The 25,559-nt window shown below is 47.8% G+C and overlaps 1 protein-coding gene across 11 annotated transcripts in view; it reads right to left on the reverse strand.

Moving 5' to 3' along the window:
* The window catches only part of LIMS2 (LIM zinc finger domain containing 2), a 470,048-nt gene that overhangs the window by 174,358 nt on the left and 270,131 nt on the right, over positions 1–25,559 (reverse strand). The window lies entirely within an intron of this gene.

Consider the following 25,559-nt stretch of genomic DNA (forward strand, 5'->3'; position numbering starts at 1 on the left):
GAGCTCGGCAAGCGGTGGAGTTCCAAAAATGTTGTTTGCGGGGATTGCACAGAGCGGATGCTTGTCCGCACTGTGCAATCAGTGCGAACTGCACCTTGTACAGCGCAAGCGGTCCCTTCTTTCTCTTTTCTGCCGCTCGAGTGGATTTTTACTCAAGCAGCAGCTTTCTCAACGCGAACAAGCAGTTTCTCATCACGAGCATACGTGACCACTCATAATGTTTATTTCCCACGCTTGCGCTCGCCAACTTGATGTTGACGATCGCGAACGACAAAAAATCTTGACGGGAGGTTGATTTTCCTTGCTTGCCAACTTGACGTTGGTAAACGCGAGCGAGGACAAAAACTCCGCAATGCAGAGTTTTTCTTAACTCTGCGAGCTCCGCGTAACGCGGAGAGCGGGAAACTCCGCAAACGGAGTGGAGTTCACCGCCCAGGACTATTCAAAGCTTATTTTTTTCCAACAACATGCTGCTATGACGTCCCCCTGACTTTTCCATTTACCCTCTTTCCTCTTCTTGCACCCTTTACCTGCTCCGCCCTTTGCACAGTTTTCTGAGTTTGAACGTTGTATCTTGCTTATTTAAATATTCTATGTAACGATCCTTTATTCCTTATTAGCAGAGATGATTTATACATTACTGTGATACTGGGTGGTTCTTTCTGAGGGGGACCAGCTAGCCCTGGTTATCGTAAGGACTAACTGCTCACAAACAGATGCAATGAAATCCTTACAGTCACTCACGGACTTACAAATTCAAAACATGCTTATGGTTAGGCCAAAGACATTATGTGTAGAGTGGCTGAACTGCTAACCAAGAGAACTGTATTTTACTCTTGGCTTTCCCATCTGAACACAACTGTGTGATCTTGGCGAAAACACTTATTTGCTTATGCACCAATTCCCTAATTGCCAAACTGGGAACACTTAAAAATTGAATTAAGTTGGTATTCAAAAAATATTATTTACATTTTGGGTTACAACAATGTCTTTCCAGGCTCCTGTGGTCCTTCCACATTACGTCCCAGTTCAGACTGTGTACTGTTTCCTTTGAGCGAAGCATCATATTTTAAAAGGGGGAGGGGGGGCTGTCGCATCTCCACTCAGAGCTAAAAGGGTCATTTCTCTGCCATTAGTCATGCCCTTATTCGGTGTAGGGTTCGGGACCTCCTCCACCTGCTCCATTCAGAGGGCCACGAATAAGGAGAAACAACCACTGACTGACTGGTGCTGAAAGCCCCTTATCTTGCACGACACAATCGCCCCCAAACAAGGGTTGACTGCCCGGGCCAACTCTGGCGCAGGCCCGGGGCGGCGAGCGAGAGCAGCCGAGTTGCCATGGCGCCCGGCCGCAGCCCCCTCCTCGGCGCCCCCATCCAGGAGCCATTTATGAATTGTACCATTCTGAGGCCGAGGTCCAGGCGTGGATCCGGTCCAGCGGCCCAGAAATAGTCACTGCGGAGTACAAAGAGTGGACGGGAGGCACAGCAGGCCTCCCCTCAAGAATGCGACGCTTCATTAATGGGATGAGGGCGAAATATTCCTAGCCGGGGCTCTCTGGCTGAGGGGTCTCTTAGAGGAGCCATTGTTGGATTTGGAATTGTGAGGGACGTGTGCCCCAAATCTAACAATGACTCTTACATAAGCGCTCGCGCAGCTGGAATGGCCACTCCGCCGCAATATAGGGAGATGATAAAACTTCATGCCCCGAGCCGATCCGTTCCCTTTATATATAGGGGGGACCAGACCAGCCCAGACTGTGCATCCTGCAGTATCTGCAAGAACATCTCGGCAGAGAGCAACGCTGAGGTTCGCCTGCTGTACGAAGCACCCGCCCGATCAGAGGCTGCTGCACCTGTCAGCTACAGAAAGTTGCATTTACACAGCGCTTCCTACCCCTGTCGAGGCGCTAGAGTTCCCCAAAGAAGACAAAATATCAATAGACGTGGACCCAAAGAACAAGCCAGTCCAGCGAAAACTTCGGAGAGAAGACAGCACTGTGGAAAGAAGGCGTGCTCTCAACACCTGCACTCGACAAGCACCCGCAATGACTGCAGAAACTAGGATGATCTAGTGAAAAGCGAGGAGACACTGTCCAACCCCAGTGAGACACAACACAGTGCTGAGGCCTCACATACGGGGCTCCACAGCGAGGAGACACCGTCCGACAGGCTGCAGTGAGCAGACACAGCCCTTCACCCCGCACCATCTTTCAGTGCACAGCGAGGGGCACTCTGAACAGACAGCCCCCCAAGGGGGCCGTGACAGCGAGAAGACACCGACCAACCCCACCGAGGCTTGCTCCCTGACACAGTGCTGAGGCCCCACATACGGGTGGTGAAGAGACACAACCCTTCACCCCGCACTGGGACTAGACACCATCTTTCAGTGCACAGCGAGGGGGCCCGTCAACAGACCACAGTGAAGAGACAGCACCCCAGGGGGCCAGTGACAGCGAGGACACATACAGTTGGGAGACCAGAGAGCGGCAGAGACACTGCCATTCACTGTCAGGTGAGAAGGGGTGGGCGCTATGATTCTAGAGGGAGAGAGTGTGCGTTTGTGTGTGTGAAAGAGAGAGCGAAGGAGAGAGGGGGGGGGTGCAGAAGAGAGACAGAGTGCCCTACACACAGTACCATCTACGATGAGCTAAAAGCACACATTTAAGCTGTCAGTAAAAAGAGAGACTCACAGAGGAGGCTGGCTCCTTCAACCCAGGCTTAAAATGTATAGGGCATTCATTAGGTCTAGTGGAAGAGATTTTAGAAGTTAAGCGCCGAGAGCCGCCTGTGACACGGATGGGAGGATTTCATAAGGAGATGCGTCACTGTCGACCATTAATGGGCCATTCATGTCTGGACACCGTTCCGCTTAACCCTCCGTGCGTGAGTCGTATCAGTGAATGCACTGCTGTTTGGCAACAGGTGTGTCGGGGAGGGAAGAGGGAACATTACATTAAAAAAAAGTCGGGACGGGATAGGGGAAAATAAAATGAAAACAATGTGAAAACAGTCAAGGGAGCAAAGTAGCCTCATTCCTGTTACAGTTTCCACTGCAGCTACCACCTTGCAAAATCTACAACAGGCTTTGTTGACATGCTTGTGAGAAGCGAGGCCAGGAGCGAAAAAGTAACGTAGAGCCCCTCTGGTGGCTTCCGTATTTGCCAGGTGCTGTTCTGTTAGCACGTGTTTCCAAGTATGAAAAAGAAAATGCACTCCAGAGAAAGAGAAAAACATGGCATCCTGACGCCATCTACTGGCATCTACGTAACATGCCCCTTAATTAATGAATACGGCAGCTATGCTTCAATAAAAAACGTATATACAAATACATTTTTGCTAAAGGTGTGTGGGTGTCTGGATAGTGGGCGGCGTGGAGGATAATACACCTACTGTCATGGCCCTGAACATGAATAAAACTGACCGTATTTAACAACTTAATGCCCCCTATAGTGAAACTCCTCATCTCCCACAAGCTCCCTCCCAACCGACACCCACTCCCCAAACCCCCTCCCAGGTGTCTGCTCCCAATGGTGACATTTCAATGTTGCACTTCTCAAGGGACAAACATGAAAAATGTAAAGACTTCCTTGTCAGCTGTGCGAGCTTAGCATTTCCACCAAGAGTTTGAAAAGCAGTACCTAAAGCAATGCATTTAACAGCAGTTTCCCCACGCGATTGGCTAAACAATGTTACGTTTTACAAGTAGTTTAATAATCTGGACATTTCGCATGATACCCCCCACCTCTTTCAATAAAGTGTAGAGCATCCCATTTTACATCATCCCATTTTACATCTTCCTCACACTTTTTTTTATCTTCCCCATTCTAATCGTTCCAAATGCAATAATCGGTTCTATAATACGAACGGCCATCTACTTTTGCAAGGGGAACGATACGAGAACGGAGAGTTACAGCAGACCTTAGAAACCACAACTAACCATGTGAGCTCCTAGAGGCAGCAACCCCCCCCCCCCCGCCCCATGGTGTTCCCTGGTACCCTCGAACTGCTGGGTCAGCAGGTTTTTGTACTTCTGTATTCTGTAGAGGTGGGCGAGTCAACAAGTTAAGAGGGGGAGCCGAGGGTCTGGCTTGATTCTAAGAGACTGAGCTTGACGCAGGCCCTCCAAATATTTGGTACGTAAATCGTGCAAGAAAAGTAATGTTAGCATAGGATAAAGACTTTAACATTTCAAAAGAGTGCATTTCTTTGTAAGTCGGGAGTGTTTCACTTTTGTAAATGTGATGACAGCACTGGATTGAGCGCTATTTATTAGCAGCACTCATTTCTAAATATGAATTTGGAAGCATTCGTGCAGCCCTCTCCCCACGGTGAAACTATTAGCGAGCCGTGTCTCAGGCTGTTACAGATGGAGTAGTGTTCTGGTCTCTCTTGAGGGGCTTCTGTACAGCGTCCATGTTAAACGGGTGTATTTCATGCTGCTCTCGGACAAGGAGCCCCCAAGCTATGAGAATGGCTTGGGCGGCAGGTAATAGTCATTTTTATGTATATAGACAGCGCCACCTTGTGGCAGACTGTCGCAAGCAGACATTTAAGTTCCGGTGCCGAGCCTCGGAAACACCCCCGGCTAAAATTAAGCACCTGGCTAAAGGGCTCCTCGCAATTCCTCCATTTTGCAGAAAGTCCATGATGGTGCAGTAGGGATAAACACCCCTCGGCCTCTCCAGTCTAAACATTCAAATGAAGTCGGGTGGGGGGGGGGGGGGGGGGGCTGGACAGCAGGGCGGAGTCACCTCCCTGGCCCGCGCGTCTCCTGGTGTCTCCGGGTACTGTCTCAGCTAAGGAGGTGGGGAGGGCGTAACGAGAGCACCTACGAAAAGACGCAGTCAGAGGTTCTTAATCAGTGTGCTTGCGTACTGCTATTGGTGGCTGGAGGGGACGCCAGGGTCTGTGACCTGCAGGGCCACGCACCCCAGCTCAAAAGTTTTGTTTCGTAATATCAGCCTTCCATAACCGACGTCAGCGTCCCAGGGGGCTGCGTATTTAATTTCTTCTCGCGCGTCCCTCTGCCCCGTGCACGCCAGGATGTGCCAACCATGAGAGAACTGCTTGTCGAACTGAGACAGGGAGAAGAGTTGCTGCGAGATTGTTAAAAAAAACCAACACCTGCACTCCTCAAAACTGCGTTTCTTTCCGCACGAAAGGTAAGCTTAGAATGCACCTCCTTTTCCATAAAGCTGCGCAACACCAGACACCGTGACGCCACTCACTTCAGAGCAGCCGTAAGAAGGAGGTAAGGGGCTGTGCTATGCCATGCTATGTTATGCGGATTTGTATAGCGCCAACTAATTACCCGAGAGAGAATCTAGGTGCTACAGAAGTGGTTTGCGAAAGCGCCTGTCTGTTGGAGGTCATCGAAATAGAGTTTTAAAGAGAACGTCGCTTCCCCCCACTCTCTGATGTCTTTGCCTGTCCTCCTCAGTGGGCGCACAGGCTTCAGGTGGGCAGCAGGAGGCGTGCACGACGCCAAACTGAGTTAGGATGGTGGGCAACACGTAGAAGCTACAGGCGGCTCGGCTCGTTTTGGGCTCGAAGGCCCAAGAGGTCCTCTTGCTGAGTCAGAGCCAGGTACTAGTCTCTAGCCCGGTTCGCGCCTTAAGTGATTTGCCCAACTAAATTATTCTAATTCATATTATATTATTTTTACAATTAAGTAGATCTTTTAGGACATCACAAATTATACATTTTCTTCAATGTTTTGTTAAACTTGATTCTTTTTATTTATAGTCCATCAAAAAATGCTGGTGCTTTGTTTGTTCTATATTAAAAAATAATCATTCATGATCTGCCCATCTTAAGGGGCCTCATATCATTTACAGATCTGTGCGGCATGCAACTTAATGTACTGCAGAAGTTGCCCCTGGCGCTTGCAAACTGCCATAATGTTCCCAAGTCTTGTCTTCATGCGCCTTCCATTGCACTGTGTGTTGGTACCCCGCCATACTGCTGACAAGGTGATTGCATGCATTAATGTCTACTAAATGTGCCAGTCAATGCCAGTCCCTTGTACACCAGTCATAGAAGAGTCAATGGCATTCTGTGGCCAGGTGCCCTCCATATGCCAGTCAATGCCAATCCATCGTACACCCCTTCACAGAAGAGCCAAAGACATTCTGGGGCCAATGCCAGTCTATGACCTGCATGCCAGTACTAGTGTCATCATGTGCCAGGCAATGCACCTTATGCGCGCATCCCCACATACCCGTGCCAATCATGGCCCATCAAATGCTATTCAAAGCCACGTGTGAAGGTAAGTCCTATATGCCAATCAATCCTATGTCCCTTCTTGGGCCTAATATAACTATGAATGCCACAAAGTGGCCATGGGCGGCCAACGGGATGTAGAGGCCGTGAGAGCAGTGCAGTGCCAAACGTGTAATGTCTCATCGCTGAGGTGATCAGAGTGGGGGCACTGTGAGCCAGGCAGTAGTAGTGGTATGAGCAGAGTACTTTGAGTGCAGAATGAACATTCAATGGAGTGCACTGTGAGGAACACCGCGTGAGTAGGGTATGGCACGAGCCCTACACCCAGTGGTGGTAATTAAGTGTGAGTTCAGTTTCTGCTGGGAGTGCTGTTGGTGCCTGGAGCCGAGCACACTGCATGCAGCACCGAGAGGAGCTGTAGTGTACAGCACGTGTTGCAGGGTGGTCAGGATGAATGAAGCAGCGTACAGTGCAGTGCAAGTAGTACAGCGGGCAGGCCAATGAAAGTGCAGTGTGGGCAACACAGTGCGACCATGGCAGAGACCCATGAGTAAGCGTTCAAAAAATGAGAGGCGTTGCCAGCAGTCTAAGGGCTGCACCTCTGAAGTCCCTGGACAGCAGGTCTCATTCACCTTCTAGGCTGACACTCAGTCCTGGCAGGCAGAGGGCCTGAGCCTGATCAGTCCCATCACTGGGAGAGGTGTGGCGCCGCGGCCAGGGCGACTGACGCTGGAATCTGGGGACCACGGTTCGATCCCCGGCGGCAGGTCAGCCCAACACCATGTGACTCTGGGCAATAGCTCGCTTAATCTTCCCGACGGCCCCCAGCGCCTAGAGACCCTTACGGGTGATTGTGCGCTTTGCAAATGTGGACGTTAGTTTACTTTATGACAGGGAGAGTGAGTGGCCTGTAATGCAGCCTCAGTAGTCTCACAGCCTTGTGAAGGTCACTCATGGTGAAGGGCACAGTGTGCAGCCATGCCAGGTAAGGAGAGGCGCTAAGTAAACCACAGCAATAGCCCGGGCACCCACCGCTCCTCTGGCGTCAGACACGCCTCTGACAGTATGTACTACCCTGTAAGCTCGAGGCCTGGGCTGCATTATCACAGCCTAGAGTGCCTGGGCAGGAATGAGGGAGGAGACATACGACCACAAGCAATCTCTCATTTTCGTGGCGCTTAGAAATCTCAAGGCACTGCCACCCAATCACTAAATACAACACATTTCCTTCTGCCCAGATCTTAATCCTCGACATCTGCCCTGAAAACGTGATTGTTCACGAAGTCTCGCCTTTTGCTTCAATGTACCTCAGCCATCACAGCTCACTGGCTCAGCTTACATTTGATACTTGCTCCGTAAGCATATGGCAAAGTTACAATATACAATACCAAATTGTGCAGCAAGTCACTGATCACTAGTTATGGACAAACTATACATTCAAAGTACACTCTCCAATTAACAAGTTGTTTTTTTTAAACGTAAACTTAGCCTTTAATTACAGTCTTAATTTGACTCTGGCTGCAGTTCCGAGCTTGTATTTGGTGTTCCCCTCTAAAAACAAATCTATTTTTCATTCCAACCGTCAGCTTCAGGAGAAGCATAAATTCCTTTCCATATCTTTCTAGCCTTCAGCTTTTTGCTTTAATGTCACGTTCTCTCCCACCATAAATGTTGCAGATTTTCAATATATACTACAGTACCTTCAACTGCTCTCAATATGTTGTTTCAGAATAGCAGCCAGTTTATCTAAGAATCTACAAACATAATTCATTAAAAGCATTCAATTTTCATTAAAAAACATCGATTAATAGCTTAGTTAAGAATATACAAGTGAGATACGTGTGGTGGATCCTATGATGTGCATGGTGCAATATGAGCATGCCGTGAAATACACATAGTGGGGGTTTAATAGTATTAGCATCAGCGACAACACATAATCTTCCATTAGTTTCACCAGGGCCGGTCCTAGGCCTTCTGAGGCCCCGGGCGAAAGGGAAGATGCGAGGCCCCCCTAATTGCATATTGCGTCACAAGAAGTGACATCACAGAAAGCGACATCGTAGTACTATTGATCTTATTTGGCATCACGGAAGCTAACTAATGTGGATATCAGTAACATTGACAAAAAGTGGCATCGTCATTTACATTGCCATTAGCTTAATATCTGTAGTCACTCTGCAGTCCCTAGCACTCCATAGCACTCCCTAGTCACTCTGCACTCCCTAGTCACTCTGCACTCCCTAGCCCTCCCTTGCACTCTGCACTCCCTTGCACTCTGCACTCCCTAGCACTCCCTAGTCCCTCTGCACTCCCTAGCACTCCCTAGCCACTCTGCACTCCCTAGTCACTCTGCAGTCACTCTGCCCTCCCTAGCACTCCCTAGTCACTCTGCACTCCCTAGTACTCCCTAGTCACTCTGCACTCCCTAGACACTCTGCACTCCCTAGCACTCCCTAGCTCCCCCTAGCACTCTGCAGTCACTCTGCACTCCCTAGCACTCCCTAGTCACTCTGTACTCCCTAGTTATCCTGTGAGTTTCAGCCCTTCCAATGAACAATGGGCCAGGAAAGGCAGGGCGAGGGTAAAAAAACAGAGCTTGCTATGACAAACACTTGGCAGAGGTGAATGTGTTCCAGAGGCATGCTCGGTACCTTTCTCCAATCTACACAAAGTATCTTACAGTCTCCTACTTCCACAAAACCAGTCCTTACCACTCCTTTTTTAGTTATATAGCATAGCCATGCTAGCTTTACCTTTAAGAGGTCAACATCAATAGTTATGGCACTTGTCACTATTGGGGCTTTTTTTTGCTCAATCTTGTGATGTATTGTAAGAACTGCCTGATTTGCAATAAGCAGCTATTCCTGATCCACATTTTAGGGCGATTCCTCTCTGGTTGTGAAAGACTTATTGTGAGATTACAAGGAGCATAGAAGGACTTGCAGCCCACCCATTTATTTCCATTGGCCAGCTTTACTGTCACTCTTGTTTACCTGCTTCCGTTTGAATGGCTTGCCTTGCCCATCTTATGTCTATCACTCCCCTGGAACATATGCAATTTACTTTTACCCTTCCACTTCTACTTTTAAGGAATTTCTTTCTTCTTTTTTCTCAAGCCCTCCAAAAGAATGCATGTGTTTTCAAGCTGTCTCCCTAGTGTGCTTCTCTTCCCCTGTCATGCTCGATGTTGCTCTTTCAATCCCAATTGCTTCTCTCCCTCATCCTTTTGTGATGCACTCACAATTGTGCTCTTCTCCTCCCTTGTTGCTTTTCAGCCGTGTGCTTCTCTCCCCATCTCGCTGTTCCTCTCTCTCTCTCTCGCATGTTTGCTTTCCTCCTTCCATTACCCATGCCCTCCCTGTTCCAACTCGGATTGCAAAATAAAAGTATTAAAAAAATGTTCCTGAGTCATTTTGTAGGTGTGCAAAAGCATGGTGCACCTACATTCAAAATGACGGAGCCGTCATAGGAATTTTATTATTAATATTCTTTAGCTATGCTGCACTGTAGAGCCGGGTTAAAAGCCATTGGCAATAACAAATAAGTCACAAAATGCAAGACCTGTTGGCTTTGCCATTAAATCGGTAATACCGAGCACAAATCTGGAGTGGATGGGATACTTAACGCATTGACTAGGGAAACTTGAGGGCTTTGCGGAAAACCGTGGGACAGCGAGCAGATGCGAGCAGGAGTGTGTATGAACTTTGGGAGGGGGGAGTGGCAACTATTCAGAGACCATCTCCACATTCTGAAGTGAAGCCCTCACAAATAAAGTAACATTTTTTTTCAAATTCATGGGGTAGAAAGAGGTTTAAGTCTCGCCCTATGAAACGTAAGCGCTTTGCCCGACCCGTATGGACTCCTTAAACCAGACATTTCTCTATAAATTAAAGCTTTTTGCTTGCCAGAATTTGTTGGCACACATACAAAAACAAAACACACGTTTCAGAATGCAAACGTTGATATCTACAACATAAACGTTTTTATGGTGGGGCTACTGGGTAAACAGGGTGCCACCTTCTTGACTTGTTAAATATGTCAGGCATTTATTCCACATGCGCGGAAACAAACTGCAAGATGAGACCTTTCTTCCTGTTGTACAAAAGGAAATTACAGCCATGCCTGCTGTCAAGGATAACAAATGACTTAACGCCAGTTGATCTGGCTGCTCCCTCCTCCCTTCACCCACCTCCTCTTACCTGTGTCCGGCTGGTGCTGCCAAGAAACAAAGGGGCCTCCGTTGCCTGGAAACAAAATGCAGAAACAGAGCCTAGAATGGCCGGTACTTATCCGAGGCGCTGCCCCACCCCTGACATTGTGAGCCAACATAATTGCTGGCCCAGCTGTTATGCCGCCCCCAATCCGTTTGCACCTTCCCCCACCTGCAATGTGATGTGATCAGGTGAGGCAGGGGGCCCTGTAGTGAGCTGTGAATGTGTGCCTTTCACGGGGGCGCGATCAGGCGAGGCAGGGGGCCCTGTAGTGAGCTGTGAATGTGTGCCTTTCACGGGGGCGCGATCAGGCGAGGCAGGGGGCCCTGTAGTGAGCTGTGAATGTGTGCCTTTCACGGGGGCGCGATCAGGCGAGGCAGGGGGCCCTGTAGTGAGCTGTGAATGTGTGTCTTTCACGGGGGCGCGATCAGGTGAGGCAGGGGGCCCTGTAGCTGTGAACGTGTGACCTTTCACGGGGGCGCGAGGCCCCCTGAGCGCGAGGCCCTGGGCGGCTGCCCACACTGCCCATGCCTAGCGCCGGCCCTGAGTTTCACCTATAATGCTGCCAGTAGCCGTTGCGATAACAGTGGCGTAGCAAGGCCACCTTGCGCCCTAACGCAAGCATGGAGATTGGGCCTCCCTACCTACCCCGGGCTAGAGGTGAGAAACAGCCACTAAGTGGGGTGAAGAGGGTTTCTCACACCCCAGGGTCTCAGTGCCACGGCACATGCTGCTCTATGTAAAGTTACTTCTCTGTGTGGCAACATTTCCTTGCTTTGGACATGCAGACTAGCGTCTCTATATACCGCAGACTACGTTACCAGTAATACACAACCTCTACAGCTGCCCAGACTATCAGCCCCGTAAAGGGCAAGCATCAAGCGTTAGACTAACGCATTTTAATGTGGTGGTCCGCATGTGTAGCAGAAAAAATTGCTTTTAATGTTCAAAATCTTACAGAACGGTGCCATATCCTATGGAGTGGAGAAGTGAACTTAATTATTTTGTATTCATAAATGTATCTCCGTTGTGAACAGCAATACAAATTCACGCTGGAAGTTTTGTAGAATTTTCAAATCGTCATTTTAAAAATCTTTTTATGCTTGAGAACTATTTTTTTGCCAAGCCAGTAGCCACTCACAAACCTTTCATTTTCACTTAGAATCCTTTTTATTATCCCTGGCACGGATTCCGGCCAATTAATGGGTCCGTTACACAAACTTGATTTTTTATAACTTTTAAATTGCGCTTGTAATACTTCAGTAGTAGGGCTGAGAATTCTGCAATAGTGAGGCAACCACAAAAGGGTAAGATGTTGTCTTAACAGCTCTAGAATTCCCTCCCACCGCACCTCAAAAAGCTTGCCAAGACTGAGGGTATTAGTGCACTGCCAGTCAGAAGAAGACAATGGGGCGCGGAGAACATGTCTAGTGAGGTTTAATAGTATATGTCAATTTATCTTCAGAATAGATGTGGGTAAAGTAGGGGTTTAGACTGTGAAGGTTTAGGAGCACCAGATGTAGGGAAGGAAAATCAGGAATGAAGGGAAATATGATAAGGGGACAGAAAGGATGTAGCGCAAGAGCTTCAATGTGCTATTTCTCCAAAGACACATCATTCCCCAGATACTGGCATCGCCTGCAAGGGTCTTGTGTCATTGTCTGAGCTTTAAATGGGGCAGTGAAAGGTAGAAAGTTTGTTGCCACTAAATCTTACATTATCAACAATCACCAACAGTGTGGGTTCCGGAATGTCTCTTTGTTTGATGGCATCTGGTGAGGTTGCAAAACCTATTCTGACATCATTCACCAGATTGCTCCTTTAAAAACCGGAATTCTTGTGATCTTTGGCATCTCCAAAGAGCAGGAGTCACAAAATTGGAGCAAAAAGTTATAATCTATCAGATTCCGTTAAACTGTGGAGAAGCTTATTTAGTCAGAGATTCCAGCAGACCAGAAGTTTTCTGCTTGGACCTTAGAGCGGTAGTGTGCAGAGGATGATTAACTGCAGGGCCTTGAGAGGGGTTCCTGTGCCTAGGCCAGAGGACACACCCATTAGGAGGTGCCCTTGCAGCATTTTCTCCAATATAGGAGGAAAGAGTGTACAGGGGGTGTGGACATTTATGGAAAATACATTGACTGGAATTATAGAAGGAAGGGTTTGGAAGTTGACTTTCAGTCTATAGAGGATACACTGTGGAAAACATTGACAACACTAGAGGGTGGGCAAAATGAGTGACATTTTGAAAACGTGATACATGCTACTGTGAGAGTGCCCTGTGTTGAAAGTAAGACGGTGATGGAGGAGAGAGACAGTGCAGATAAGGTGGAGGAGTCCGCGAAGCATGTATAAGGGGCGTGGTCGACATGGTAACCTCTCCATAAATACTGATCAATGGTTCCGGACGAATAGCACACATACATTTCCAAGAGGGTAAATTGGGTGGAGCGAGAACGCCCTCGAGATTATATTTGGTAAAATAATGGTCCAGATTTGATTATGCCTGAAATCACAGGGTCGTCCATGACCTATGCCCACCTATGCTTGTGAACAAATCTCACTGATAATGGCATTTGACACTCTCCCGTTCTCAAATTCACTCTACCCTATGGTCCCAGTTATTAAAAGTTAGCACAGACTTGCTATCCCGGCAGTCTCTCCAAAAGGCATAACATAAACAACGCAGCCTCTTCCTTTAGTTTTTGAGAGGCTGCAAAACTTCCCAAGGACTGGCCGCTTCCTATATACACAAAAGCTTTGGGCCAAACAAGTGTCCCCTGAAGAGGGTTCCACTGCACCGGAGAGTCCCTGAGCCTCCTTCAACAAGTCATTCGCCTTCCCACTAGCTGAGATTTTGCAGCAAAGTGTGTTCTATATAGTCACTTGCTCCACCAGTCCCTATGGTAATTATGGACATTTTCCTCTCATAGGTTACTCCTAAGAGGTGGTCCTTAGATTTCTCCAAGGAAGAAATCTGGTGGTTCTCAAAGACACCATAGCCTGATCTCACTGTATTATACGACTGGCTGTCTATTCTTGGGTGCGGTGCATTCTCAACCTTTAGAAGGGAAAGAATAATATACAGGAAAAAACAATCAGAGCAACACTGGGGCTTTCAGAAATGGTCACGCCTGAACTTGAGTATTCACATTGCAGAAATACAATATCCTTTCTAGAGGCGTCTAGGTAATGTATTTGTGCAAGTGTTGGGAGGCTTCTATAGTTGCAATATACTGGCAGAAGTCACACTGGAGATTTAACTACATTTTACGCTATTTTCAAACTACCCCAATAAGTGAATTTGTACTCCACCCCTTTGCTTGTAAGTAAGCATATCCCTTTCCTTCATAGTAATATTAAAAATGTCCAAAGCATTTGTCCAACAACTTAAGTAATGACTATCCCTAGTATGTTAACTATAACCAGCACTTCAATGTTAAGGTATTCCCACAGCTGTATGTAAACACCAAGGGCCCGATGTAGGTAGGACTTATTTACCGATTCTTAATTACCGAATTTTACCGATTCGGTAATTAAGAATCGGTAAATAAGAAGGGGGGACATGTAGGAGCATCCAGATGTTTCTTTTACAGAATCGGTAAAAATCTGTATTTACCGATTCGGTAAATACCGACCGGTAATGCCCATTCATTCCTATGGGCTTTGAAGCCCATAGGAATGAATGGGCATTACCGATTCGGTATTTACCGAATCGGTAAATAACCGAATAACACAAGGGTGCAGGGGGTGTCACTTTGACACCCTCTGGCACCCCCAAAAGAGGCTCGGGTGCCATGTGGCAGGCATACCTGCCCTAAGGGCAGGTCTGCCTGTCATATGGCATAGGTGTGCATGCACACATGTGCATGCACACCGGAATCGGTATTTTAACATCAAATTGAATTTGATGTTAAAATACCGAATCTGTAAGGCTTGTGGGACTCAGAAGAGTCCCACCTACATCTCATAATTACCGATTCGGTAGAAATACCGATCGGTAAATTTACCGATCGGTAATTTTACCGAATCAGTTACACATGCCCCTACATCCCATTTCTGTAATACCGGTCGGTTTTTTCGGCCGTTACCGACCGACCTACATCTGGCCCCTAGTCTCCTTGTTACAGGCCTTTCAAGGACTTGGAAGATACATTTCTGATCAAGTACATTTAGCATGGAGGCTGTTCATGGCAATAGTGCTTCTGCTGCAGCTTCTTGTTTGAGCAGCACACAGACTGACATGCTTCTGTCGGGTCCAACATAATGCTGATCACTGGGAATTCCATTGCGGGCATGATGATTAGGGCTTCAGTTGTCCTTCGCCACTGTTGTACTTGTGGTACATGAACGTTCTTATGCATGTATCTTCTGTGTGAATTATCGAAATAAAAGCTGGGACTACAGGCTAAGCATAATGACAGAGGGTCAATATTTAGTGCCAGGTTCTACAGCATTTAACAATGAAGAGTGCATTCACCTGTGAGGGTCTTAAGGTGCTGAGGGGGGGGGATGGGGGGAATGCAGCTCCGAGTCAGCCAAAGAGCCAGGTCTTGAGGGTCTTCCTGAAGGTGTGCAGAGTGGAGGAGCGTCTGATGCAGTGGTGGCTGGTGACATTTGAAAGTGGTGAGGCGTAAAAGGTATGGGTGAGTGGCTGGTGGCTGCTGGCGAGCGAGTGTCGGGAGCAAGCCCAACTGCCATAAGGAAGGTTCGGAGGGTTCTTTGCCAGAGAAAATTTAGAAACAAGTGTGGGCAAATGGTGGATTTATAAGCAAATTTGAGATAATAAAGCAACTTTGAATGACATCAATAAAGAGATTTCGTATGATAATGAAATTTGGTGTGATGACTATTGGGGCTGCATATCCATTACATGATAGTGCTGTGAAGAACACTTCTGCCTAATACTCTGAGCACATGATAACTCCGTGAAGGACACACCAGCACCTGTCCTTGGAAAGGAGTGAAATGTCTCCTCAGCAGTAGCCCAAGGAGTAATGTCTGCAACACACATTGATTTATGTGTGTATGGGCGCCATAAAGAAGAAGAGTATGGAAACAGGAGAAGTTAAGCAAACACTCCCTGAGAAGAAGTTTTCATCTCAGCAAAAGGCGCAGGAGTGTTACTCAGAATGTGCAAAGATAAATATTCCTCCTTTCTTTCAAAGCCCTCTGCCCCCTTTACCTGCTACGAATTTGTGACGTTACAACGCCACATATCACATCGCGGTAGGTAACAACGTGGGCGTTACATCGTCCGCGTTGTTACCACGCATGGCATTACAATGCAAGTCGTTTCTACGACTGGCACTAGATGGCGAACTGGATTTAGGAATAGTATAAATTACTATTCCTACTCCAATTAGCGCAACAACAGGGAATGTGTTGGACTAGAAATCCAACACATTCCCTGGAGTTGCACGCCATCTAGTGCATGTCATTGAAACAACTTGCGATGTAATGCCATGCGTGGTAACAACGCAGACGATGTACTGTCCTCGTTGTTACCAACGCGCGTGGTACTGACAGCGTCTCCCCCTGCTACACACACAATCACCTTTGTAACACGGCTATCAGTGACACACAGAGAAAGACAGATCACAAGCAGGTCAACAGTGGCATAAAACGAAACTTTTAAACACTCTGAAATGCAAGATTCTTTTTAGTAAACAAACCATAACTTAATGGGCATAAAATGTGCTGGATTTTTGTTTCTTAAAAAAATAACAATAATGCACTATATGAGAAAGGTGGTTCGGACGGTTCGGCTGCGCAGATAAAAAGCTCTCTGTTCTGATTAAAGAAGCTTGCCACTGGCAACAGACTTCCACGGGAACCGAGAGCTATTTACAGGATAGGAAATGACTTCAGCATTAAAATCCACTTTACATATTCAGGCGATTCCACCGCTTTGTATTCCAGCTGGGTTTGTACTTAAAATTAAAGTCTCTGCCAATCATGGTAAATAACGTTACATTATTTTACAACAGTCCAAAACAAAAGCCAGCCTGCTATTCCAAGCTGGGATACATGCGTGAACACTTCAGGTTAATGGTTAAATATCTTACATTTTAGCCGCAATGAAAGAAGGAAGGCATTTAAGTCGATCATTTGGCACACTAATCGGGCCTCAGAACAAAAACCTCTCTGCATATCAACACGTCCCTGCCCCGTAGGCTCTAGAACCAAACCTAACTCGGCCTGCGCACCTTGCACTTGGGCCCCGCCAAAAAGAGACCCCTTAAGTGGCGCACCTAATGAGACATCACACCCAGAGGGAAGTGCGCGCTGCACCAAACTTTATTTAGTTGTAAATTAATGCCAAATAATGAATGAAACATTTTTGACTCACCAGTGACGCAGCTCAGTGGATTGAGCCGTGGCTGCTGAGGTGCGTGTGCTGCGCGGCACCCAATGCCTCAGGACTGCGCCGGAGAGCGGGAGAGGCCTGGCAAATGCGCGTGCCTCTCAGCCAATCCAGACACTGTTCCAGCAGCGCCAGAATTGGCTTGAGCAGGGATACTCCCCGCTCATTAGGAAACCGGGGGCTGTGGCATGAAGCAACCCTCGCTCTCCTAATGTGCAGGCTAGTGCGCATGTTCGGGCTGGTCGGAACAATTACCAGCCCATAACCGAACATGAGCACTCTGTCTTGCTGCTGCGCTGAACCACCCATGCTAAAACAACAAGCATTGCAAACAAGCCTTTCTTGCAATGCATGAACTTGTCAATCAAACCCTGATGCCCCACCCCCTTCAGAGCGTCCTGACTATTTGCTGCTGACTCTAGGTGGGTCAATGCCCTAGCGCCCTAATGGACGCACCGCCACTGGTCTGATGTTGATTGGGAACTTGTTCCAGGTCTTTGCCGCGATGGAGTAGAAGGCTCTTCCACCCGCTCTAACTCTGCAGATGCGCAGGGTTTCGGCAAGGTCAGTGGAGCAGAGGCTTCTCTTGGGTACGTGGAAGGAGACTCTTTCGTTGAGGTTTTGGGGTCCAGTGTTGTGGAGGGATTTGTAGGCATGAGTGAGTAGCTTGAAGGTTACTCTTTTGTCAACGGGGAGCCAGAGGAGGTCTCGCAGGTGTTGGGTAATGTGTTCATGTCGTGGGATGCCGAGGACGAGTCTGGGCGCGATGTTCTGGATGGTCTGGAGTATGTGGAGAAGGGATTTGTGGATTCCAACGTAGAAGGTGTTTCCGTAGTCCAGTCTGCTTGTTATAAGTGTGTGGGTGATGGTCCTTCTGCTCTGTCAGCCTGCCAAGGATTTCTTTCAGAACAATCCATTAATTAGGTCGATCTTCTTCCTCATGCGGAGAGCACATGTATCCCAGAGGCTTGAGCCAATGGACATATTGTGAGGAGACCTATGCACCCTATATTTGGAATGATTTGACCTTCTCTGGAAGCCACATGGCAATGAGGTTGAGGCATAATGACTGCCTTTGGAGGTGGGCGCTATGCGAAATCTGTTGCAGGATGGTCTCAGATTTGGAGGTGTTCTCCTGGTACCACCAGTATTTCATTTTTGAGCTCGAAGTGGCAATTTTTACTGAAGCTGATGAATTAAACAGAGCTGTCTAATAAAAGCCACAGAAGCAGGAGAAGAAGCAACAGAGACTCCAGCTCAATCAAAAACTTCTCAGAAGGATTTATGTCCATCAAAATGATCAACTTAGGTTTAGCAAGGTGCATAAAAGCTGTGTTTTCCAGTATATAATGTAGTTATAATTTGAATTGAGAATCATTTCATACTAAAAGTGGAATAAAGGCATTTAATCTTCCCAAGAACAATTGTGGCAATGCCTCTAAAACCATTTAGATAAAGAAGATCTTGCTCTTCCTTCTCCGTCATCGGTTCCATGCTCTGAAAGTAAATAAGGGAGCTCTTGACCGTGAAACATCTGTTACTACCCAAATGTGCCTCTAAGCTCCATCATGCTGTTTCAATCGGACTATTGGTAGAGCCTTGCAGCAGTTGCAAAGGCCTCTGGTTACAACACAGGCGGATGTAGCTCTGCCGGGCTGGCAGATGCAGCCACACTAAGGCCAAACACTCTACGCAGTCGCAGCCATGGAAAGGCCTTTAACTCAGGCCAATTGTGGCCACACAATGGCTGATCCCTCTGGGCAGTTGCTGCCACTCATAGGTCAATCAATCCGACAAACAAGCACAGCCTGCGACCCAGCCTCTGAAACTGAGGTTGCAAATTTTTGTGGTTCCTGCTCAGAACCAGCACAAAAGACACTACAAACTAATAGACACTAAGTGTTCAGATAGCTCTACTTAGATTCTCTCTTCAATTTGTCCCCCAGACACCTGGCGCACACTACACCTCGCTCCTCCTGGAAAGGCAGCCCTCCTGCGGGGTTGCAGGCTCCCACCCTCTCTCAGCAGACAGGTAGGCTTCTTCATGTCACTTCAAGACAGGCGCACAGCTCTTCCTGGAAGAGATCCGGACTTATGTGCCTTATGTCTGGGAAGCTGGCTATCGGGCAAACGCCTGCTCTGGTTGCACAGCAGTTCCCCTAGTACTCTGCAGACCACTCCCCTCCCTGGTCAGCGAGAACATGGGACTGGAACAACATATGGGGTGCCCACATTTCTACACCAAACTCAGAAAGGAGATGTATAGCCACTTCCTGCGACTGTAGAACAGGTTTAGGTTGAATCTCTTTTCAATTGTGCTTTCTAGGCTGCTCTCCAGACACAGCATTTCTGTAGAGTGATGCTTCTCACAGCACAATAGTCTCCAACCTGGAGCACCCATAACAGAGGCAGAGGGAGTTCTGAGGTTTCTGCACCTGGCTGTGATCAGCAAAACTGAAAGAGTAACCAGTTAAAGGCAAAAGGACATGCCTCACCTAACGGTTTTCTTCCCTCTGTACAACACAGTGTGCCCTCCCACCCACCTCTGCTACTATTTACCATATGGCAGCATTCAGGAAGACTAATCAGCAGCAACTTGCTAGCAAAAGGTTTAATCAAATTTCCATTAGTGCACTGTCTCCACATCCTCACTTCAGTGTCAAGGTCTACTCCCTCTAGCTTCAGGAATGTCAGCAATACATTTATATCAATAACCCCACTTCCACTGTGTGCAAAGGCCAATGTCTGGGTATCCAAAATAGATCCTGCATGTCTCCATTACTCTGGCTCACTTAAAAACACAATGTATGTACCATGCAGACTACATTCCCAAACATGCACAATACATACACAATTGTCAGCTCTAGAAACTGGTACACTGCATAGAAGAGAAAATTACCTGAGTGGGCCTGTACGATTTAACTCCAGTGACACAGATAGAAAGGTCTGGTCTCAACTACAAATTCACAAAACACAGTTTGATGCAACCACAATGTGCTAAACCTATGACAGGGAAAACAGTCCTCAGTCAGTCAATTAGGGCATGCTTGGTGCACACCTCCAGGTCACAGGTCCTTACTCAAGAAGATAGAGGTCTGGGCCTCTACACACATGCTATATAACTCTGATGTCAGTGCCAACATCACAGATATGGATACCAGATACATACAGTCAGGCATTTATGGCAGGGAGCACAACTGTGCACCATGCTAGAGATATTCCAGTCCCAACAGATGGCCAAGACAACTCCCTTTCATCCTTCTACTGCATAGTAAATACTTTGACATTGGCATCGTCTTCTCCACAGAGTCCAAAGCACTTCACTCTCTCGGAGGCTTAACAATTCCCAGACTGGAGGTTCATGCTTTCATGACAGTCCATAGGCTCGATTTGAGGTGACAAGCAGTGGAATTCAAATTCAGTGTATTATTCAGACGTGACTGGTCAATCAAGCAGTCAGTACAATGCCTAAACAGCATTTGTATCATTCCATAAGCCCCCTTGAACACCAGACAGACACATATACAACAAGCATTTACAATGCAATGGTCTCGGCATTGTTAAAGTTAGAGCTATTGGCATTGCTCATGACATATTTTATTTATGCTTTTGTTTTTAAAACATATAAATAAATGGCATTGTCATTTACAATGCCAATAGCTTAATCTCTCGCAAATGCGAGACCTATTGCATTTGCACCCACACACAAAGCCACACACAAAGCCACCCACACACATACAGAGCCACCCACACACACACACATACAGAGCCACCCATACAGCCACCCACAGTCATTCACATAGAGCCACCCACACACAGAGCCACCCACACACACACACAGAGCCACCCTCACACACACAGAGCCACCCTCACACAGACAGAGCCACCCTCACACAGAGTCACACACACACAGAGCCACACACACAGAGCCAAGAAAAAAAACGAACAGAGGCAAGAAATAACAAGGGCAGCTCCCCCCAGATACAGAAACGTATTCCCAAGTGCTTTGTGAGTTTGCAACCGCCTGCCCCACCTACAGGGCAAATTGACTTAAAAAAAACAGGCAGTCTCACCCCAAGGAGGATGGAAGCAAAAGAAACTAGGAGTGAGGGATGCGGAATGAAGACCAAGGAATGAGGGATGCGGAATGAGGAACTAGGAGTGAGGGATGCGGAATGAGGACCAAGGAATGAGGGATGCGGCATGAGGAAGTAGGAGTGACGGGCGTTTCTCCGAGCCATTTGTGAATGACCTCGGAGAAACATGGAGGTGTGGAGCGCTTCTCTCTTGCCTTAGGAGCGCTCCACACCACCATGTTTCTCCGAGGTCATTCATAAATGGCTCGGAGAAACGGCCATAATTTTTTGTATTGAGGGGCGTGTTTAGGTCAGACTGGAATCTCGGCGAGAGGGAGGGTGTAACGCCCACCACTAGAAAAGGGGCGGGGCTTAAAAAAAGAGAGAAAAACGCGCCCGAATCGCGTCAAGGCGGGCCCTGAACTGAGTGACGCTCCTCTCCTCCAATGGCTGGCCAGCATTTACGAGGCCAGCCAATGGAGAAGAGGGGCGTGTTCAGGCCCCCATACTACACAACATAAAATTTCGGCTCCGCCCACTGCTTACGCAGTGCGACGGTAGCCTCAACCTAAACAGGAGTTCCCACTTCAATGAGTGAATCTCTTCTAACTGACAACACCACGCCCAGAGAGAAGAGAAGGAACACAGAACTAGGGTAAAATGAGGAGCCCTTTGAATTCATGTGCGATGTGGAATCAGCGATCACTCTCTCTGGTATCTTTTGGACCTATTCTTTTAAATAATTTGTTTTTGTACATTGAAACTAGGCGGTTACGACCCTACAAGGGTGTAGAATAGATTTACACATTTCAGGAATTCACAAAGTGGAGGGTTAACTGTATTATTCATTTATTTTTTTATTTTTTACAGTTTATGCCCAAGGAATTTAGAGCGCGTTACGTCAACACCAAATTACATCACACAACGTCAGATTAACTTCATTTTTTTGGGGCTCAGGGAGAAAAGGATTTGTCCAGAATCACAAGATGATGAGGCAGCGCCGAGATTCGAACCTAGTTCCCCGGTTCCAAAGTCGGCAGCTGGGAACCCAGATCCAAAATAAGCTACAGCTCCCAGCCAATCTGTGACAATTGTGTGGATATTGCACTGCAGGTATTTTTGTGCCGGCCTCCCCTGCTGGTTCAGGGCCCCTTCGCTGTTAGTGTTTGTGTTTGCACTCGATTCGATAAAGTCAACGCTGGAAAGAAAAATAATTGTTTTTTCAAAGCTGCCTTTAGCAGGACACCTGTTTCACTGCTTCGGTTTCATTGTAAACAAACACTGGCCCCTTCCAAGCACCTCTGTGCAGCTTGTTTTCACAGGACGTCGAGTCAGGCGCCACAAAGGTTGTCAGGTGCGCACCTGCACTTCAAGGCTTGTCAGGCTAAACCCGGCTGCACCTAGGGTAACTTCTGTGCATTCCATCTTTGGTTGAGTAAACATACACGTATATATTTGCTCACATGTAAATCTACCGAGCAGTGCAAAGGGACAGGCTAACTTTGACCTTTTTTTTTCTCCTTGAGAAAACTAGTTTTCCCCTGGAGTGACCCTCCCCCTTTGGTGGTCCGTTTTTGGGGTGCTTCCGTCTCCTCCATCCTAGTCAGAAGTAAATTCCCATTCCTGGTAGGAAGGGGTTGGAGGAGATTCACAAATGTGTACATTCAGAGTTTGCCCCAAACTATAAGGACATTCCACCCCCGGGGCTCACATTCTCAGCCGCTCCCTGCACTTGTGCTCAGATGCACTCACGCGAAAATCTACACTTGCGAAAATCCACGCGTGACTGCACAACACGTGTATGTGACTTCCTGCAATGGATCAACACGGGTGTGAAAGGCGACAGGCACACGTTACGTTAGCAAAACACACACATACCTTTTAATCCAGCACGTAATCTTCCAGCAGGATTTAACTTCGATTGCCAAGTAACACAGGCGTGGACCTTGTAAATGCCAGTGTTATGAAATAAATGTTGATATATTTGCGACTATGAATAAGTGTTATGCAAATCCCCACACTCCCATGGTGCTTTGCTTCCACTGTTATGGCCTGGCTAGAGAGCGCAGCTGTGGCCCAGAGCTTCAAATGGGGAATAATAAGAGCAGGGACTCCTCAAATGAAGCTGGGGCGGGACATGATTATCTAAAGACACTACTTCCATTTGCCAGGTATTAAGTTGAGGGGCGTGTTTAGGTCAGACTGGGACCTCGGCGAGAGGGAGGGTGTAACGCCCACCACTAGAAAAGGGGTGGGGCTTAAAAAAAGAGAAAAATGCCCCTGAATCGCGTCAAGGCCGGCCCTTAACTGAGTGACGCTCCTCTCCTCCAATGGCTGGCCAGCATTTACGAGGCCAGCCAATGGAGAAGAGGGGCGTGTTCAGGCCCCCATACTACACACATAAAATTTCGGCTCCGCCCACTGCTTACGCCGTGCGACGGTAGCCTCAACCTAAAAAAAAGTAGACTTGATCTTATTGACAGCTGCTTTAGCCGGCTGTCTCTTCCTAAATAACAGACCAGAAGAAGAACCTTGCTAACACGCCAATGCCTATGGTGACATGACACACGACACACAGATATTTTTTCCTCACCTTTGTGGCTAATGCCATGAACCCTGGTCTCCTTGGCCGGCCCTTTGGTGGTGACCCACGCCCCCCCCCCCGGTACTTTCTGCTCTCTCCAAGTGCCCTTGCAACACTTTTACTTAACGTATCTGACACTCTGGAACACACTGCAAACACACCAGTAGTTTGTTCCTTAATTAGTTCAGAACCTGTGACGGAAGGAAGAGGGAACGAATTCTGCTGCCTGCCTATGCCCATCTTTAAGGGAAGGCCTGAGAAAGTGAAACCAGACTGTGTTTTGTGGTCTGGAAACTAATTAGTGCGGGGCTGCGCGCCAGCTGGTATGTTTGGAGTTAAAGTAGTTTACACTGAAGTCTGAAAGACGAATAGGCAATTTTCAACCACAATGGGTTTCACTATTGAACAGCCTTTCTGAGGTATTTCCATAGTTTTATAAACCCAGCTAGATAAACACATGGAAATTGTTCTTCTGTCCGCATTCAGCAAAGAGTGTCAAAACATTGAAAACAACACCTAGTTAACTCATATCTCGTGCAATTGATTTGTCTCACCTGGGCATTCAGAAGTATTGTTTGTTGTGGGAAATTATACTTGAAAGAAGCAGGCTTTTCGCCCGGCATAATCCACACTACATATTTGACTTTATTTTATTTTGTCGATTAAGCGCACAGACGTCAGCGAGCCAGGGGCTGGGCCGGTAGGGCTTTGGACTTTTTTTTTTAACTTACTTAAACCCGCAGGCCATTACTGCGGCGCCGGCAGGCCCTATCCAGATATCAAAAGTGTACACCGTGTACTGCTACGGCCGGCAGGCGTGGCGGCGGGCTAATTCTAGTGATTCTGAATGAAGGAATCACATGGATGCATCCTAATCGTATCTTACGTAGCCACCGGACTTGGAGACGAACTGCCTCTCACCACGCAGGTGTTCTTTCAACCGGACCGTCCAATCACTGCACCACCCAACCAAAAAAAAACAGAGCGTTGGTTTTGGCACAGACAGTATTGGAATGGCATCGCTAGTAGTTAGACTACTTAGCTTAGCTAGTTTACTGTTTAACGTCTCACCGTTACTGGTGGGCCGGTCGGCAGGGACACCCACTGGCTGCACTGCTAACTGATTGTACAATTAGGCGGCCAGCTGCGGCCTGGTGCTTCTTGTTACCAGACAGTACTGGTCTGTACTGTACTACTTACTGACTGTGATCAATGACTGAACAGGCTGCCCTGCCCACAGTGGCCACGCTCAAATGTCGTCGTCGATCAGGTCGGGCAGCGGCTGACTTCAACTACGATGATGACTCATGGACGGACGTGGGGAGCTGCGGTGGTTATGGTGGGGCGTAGCCTTGTGAAAAAATCTGCGCACGCTGCCACGCACTGCGTGCACAGCCCCTACCCCCCATCAAAACCAACATCAAGCCCGCCTGAAGTGTTTGTGTCCCGCGGCACGCCCACCGGCAAGTGGCAACACTGTCTGCAACAGTCAACACTGCACTTTAGTGTGAACTAAGGACCGCGGCCGGCGGCCGCCATGATAAACATATATTGATTCATATCTTAATCTTCTCTTGCACTTGATCTCAGCCTCAGGGCAGGCTTGGTTATTAAAGAGTCTCACACAGTCGCAACTACTCACTATTAACCGCCGTGACTGACACACAGTGAACACGCTGCGACTGCACGCACTGAGTACAGACACAGTACATTTGGAAAAACATCGATGTGTGACGTGCGCCGGTGCAGCAGATGTGTAGACCCGGCCCTGATAATTAAGTGCCGGTGCTAGAAAAGGGGCGGGACTTAAAAAAAGAGAGAAAAACGCCCCCGAATCGTGTCAAGGCGGGCCCTGAACTGAGTGACGCTCCTCTCCTCCAATCGCTGGCCAGCATTTACGAGGCCAGCCAATGGAGAAGAGGGGCGTTTTCAGGCCCCCATACTACACACATAAAATTTCGGCTCCGCCCACTGCTTACGCAGTGCGACGGTAGCCTCAACCTAAAAACTCAGCATGTACACACTATTGTGGCACTGAGAATGGTGTTGTACCTTAGGTACATTTTTAGCAGCAATGTCCAAGTGCTCAATGTTGAGGTT

This window comes from Lissotriton helveticus, chromosome 11 (assembly GCF_964261635.1).
Source record: "Lissotriton helveticus chromosome 11, aLisHel1.1, whole genome shotgun sequence".
Classification (NCBI taxonomy): Eukaryota; Metazoa; Chordata; class Amphibia; order Caudata; family Salamandridae; genus Lissotriton; species Lissotriton helveticus.